Source organism: Echinops telfairi, unplaced genomic scaffold, assembly GCF_000313985.2.
Source record: "Echinops telfairi isolate 266 unplaced genomic scaffold, ASM31398v2 ScPeMD7_3;HRSCAF=10, whole genome shotgun sequence".
Taxonomy (NCBI): domain Eukaryota; kingdom Metazoa; phylum Chordata; class Mammalia; order Afrosoricida; family Tenrecidae; genus Echinops; species Echinops telfairi.
This window is the reverse complement of record NW_022103899.1, coordinates 45106334-45109862: the sequence shown is the minus strand read 5'-3', so window position 1 is coordinate 45109862 and position 3529 is coordinate 45106334. Positions and strand designations below refer to the sequence as shown.

Here is a 3529-nt window from a genome sequence, read left to right as displayed (position 1 = left end):
TGTTGTTCCCTTGTCCCTGGGTTTGTTAACACCACTACCTTTCCCCCCACCTCCCCCTCTCCCATGTCCCCCCGGAACTGTCAGTCCCATCATACAACTCATCACAATCCATCCATCCATCCATTGTGTCAAGCACATTTGTACATTCGTTATCCTCTTCGTTCTCACAACATTTGCTCTCCACTTAAGCCCCTCTGTTGGTTGTTTTAAGCCACCAGGTTTGAGGTAATTAGTTACAGCAGCCACAGGAAATTAATTCTTTGGTGACATCTTAATTACGTAAGACACAGATGTAACTTTTGGGCTACATAAGAAAATATCCTTATTATTTTAGACATAGGCCAGAGGTTTTCAGGAACTAAATGATAGGATGCCAGCTGTGCTTTCAAATACTCCAGCATAACCCAAGTAGCAAATAGCACACCGAGAGCCCAACTATGGGCCTAAATTAAGGTGACCAGATTTTAACATTGGTAAAGCGGCACAAAAGCGGGACACCATTGATAAAACTCAGATTCTGGCGAAATAGCCACATGGCAGCTGAAAACTGCATATCCTAGCTTGTCATGCATTCTTTCCAAATATCAGGACTTTTTTAAAATGCCGCGAGATGTGGGAAAAATTGTTAAAAATCGGGACTGTCCCGCCAAAAGCGGGACATCTGGTCACCTTAGCCTAAACCACTCTCCATTAAAAGTGACCAGGGCTCCTTGGAGAAATGGCTGATTCTAGAACTGGAGTAGGAAATACGCAAGATGAGCCTGGAGTATCTTGTGCCAGAAAGCGAAGGAGATATTCAAGAGGCGGAAAACAGAGAGACAGTCAGAAAACACTGCATTAATGCACAAGCACTAACAGGCATACTTCCCCACAGCTAAGAACTGGAAAACTCCGAGCAATCAAATAAAGTAGCATTGGATTGTACCCCCAAAGCTCATGCTGGTTTTCATAAATGCCTGAATCCCTGAATAAATGAGAGGAAAGAGATAAGCCTCCTATGCATAAGAGTTTCAAATAAAGTATGCCTGACACTCTGTCCTAAAGGAGAAATAACTCCCCACTCTTTAATGTGCCCTGTGCCGAGTGACTTCTTTCTGAAGAGTACAGTGTGGGAGCTTTACAGTGGAGAAATCTGACAGACACTAACTACACATCAAGCCCAGTGACCACAGTCAGAATCATCCATCAGAAATCATGTTGATAAGATCACATGTTGAAAATGGCACTTTACCTCTGTGACCTTCCTCTGGAAACACACAGCCTCACCAGAAAAACAAATTCCAAATAGCCTATAAATTATCTTACCAGTGCTCCTCAAAACTGACCTGGTCATCAGACACAAGGTCTGACACAAATCAGAAAATGCCCCAGCCAAGAGCAGTCTACCAAGCCATGACAAGTAGATGTAATAGAGTATGAGCTCTGGGAACAGACAACCCTAAGGAAATCAGAGTAAATGATGATCTTTGGCCGTCGGTTCTAACTTTTGGCAGCCCCCATGTGTCAGAGGGTTTCTGAGTTTTTGGCAGCCCCCACGTGTCAGAGGGTTTCTGAGTTTATCTCCACGGCAGCGGTTCTCAACCGCCCTCATGCCACAACCCTTTCATACAGTTCCTCATGTGGTGGTGGCCCCACAACCATAACATTATTGCCATTGCTACTTCATCACTGTCATTTTGCTACTGTTATGAATCGGGTGACCCCTGTGAAAGAATCGTTCCACCCCTAAAGGGGGCGTGACCCACAGATTGAGAACCGCTGCTCTAGGTAAGCTTGAACTTCCAGCCTTTGGGATATCTGCAGAGCACATAAACCATTTGCACCACCTAGGGTCTCCTGCTTAACAGTTGTATATCAATATTGGTTCACTAATTGTAAGGGACTCGTTATTCTAATGTGAGATGTTAATAATAAGGGAAATTGTGTATAGGGGCAAGAAATAATAGGATAACTCTGTGTTCAATGTTTTTTCCTGCATACAAAGCTATTCTAAAAGTAGTGTTTGTGTTTTTGTTAATGCCACGGGAATAGAGACCCAGCAAACCCACCCTAACCGAGGGATCAGAGGTAACTTCGCTAATAACAGAAAAGAGTAACAGCATGAACCTCCGGACATGATAAACTAACAAGATGCATTACCCCTTAAATAGTGTTTGTACCAGAAGTGGGTGAGCTGAAGCAAACTACCAAGAAATATCAAATCTATCCAAAATGGCCTATAGTCAGTGGTGGTTCAGAGAACCGATACCCAATTTGTTGTTGAGTTTGGCAAACCAGATTACAGACCAAATGGACAACCAAACAAAATACCAATCTTGGGTTGGATCCTAGACCAGGGAGAAAAAAAACAAAAGTGATATAAAGGACAATGACTGGAACAACTAGCAACATTTGAACCTCAAATTTGACTCTGATACATTATTACTAATTACTAGTTAGTATTGTTACTCACTCACTACTAGTAAGTCCATGTTGATGTTGACCCATAGTGACTCTATAGCATTGTACTCTAAAACTCACTCCCCTATAGGACAGGGGAGAGCAGCCCCTGTGGGTTTCCGAGACTGTAATTTTCAGGGAGTAGAAAGCCTTGTCTTTCTCCCTGGGAGCAGCTGGTGGTTTCTGCCATTACTGCAGACCTTGCGTAATTTCCTGATCCATTCATAATACCATGGTTAGAGAAGAGGATATCTTTGATCTTAAGACATGCATACTGATGTATTTAAAAAGGAGCCCTGGTTCCTGAGTGGTTGTGCATTGGGCTGCTAATAGCAAGGTCAGCAGTTCAAATCTACCAGCTGCTCTGAAAAGAACTCCTGTCAAGAGTTATAGTCTCAGAAACACACCAGCGCAGTTCTATCCTGTCCCAAAGGGTCCCTACAAGTCAGAATTCACTCTATGGCAATGCGAAGTATTTAAAGGTGAAGGGGTATTATATTGTTGCTAGGGTCTCTCGGTCTTAGGTGTAACAGAACAAAGTCTTGTCTCCTCCTGGACCGTCTGATAGCTGAGTCCACCGATGCGGCTCTTGTGCCAATAGTCTATTGTACCGCAGGTCTTTCTCATTTTTGCTAACCTTACTTTACCAAACATGATGTCCTATTCAAAGTCTCACCATCATCACATCTAAGGAGCTTTCTGTTCATACTATTTATTGCTTATTTTCAAATGGCTCAGAAAAATGGAATTTAAAGCAAATGTGGCAAAAAAAATAGTGACTCTGAGTGAGGAGCATATGGGAGCTCTGCTTTGTAATATTCTTGCAATCGTTCAAAATAGAATTTAAAATAGATAGACAGCAATGAAAATGTTTTTTAAAAGAATAAAGTCATCATGGTGAATGTTAACAACAATGGAATCTGCGGAAGGGGCTTATGCCCTTCTTCCTTCTTTGATAGGTTTGAGAACTTTAACCAAACTTCTCACCACCACCACCACCACCACCACCAAGATCTGAAGGGCCTCTGTGTAGTCAGTCCCCTCCCCAGTCACCAGTCCCTACCAACCACTCCCCTGCCTCCTGCCCTGT

At 42.9% G+C, this 3529-nt stretch overlaps 1 pseudogene; it reads left to right on the top strand.

Moving 5' to 3' along the window:
- The first annotated feature begins 755 nt into the window (after positions 1-755).
- Positions 756-3529, top strand: part of LOC115870998 — a 7997-nt pseudogene continuing 5223 nt past the window's right edge.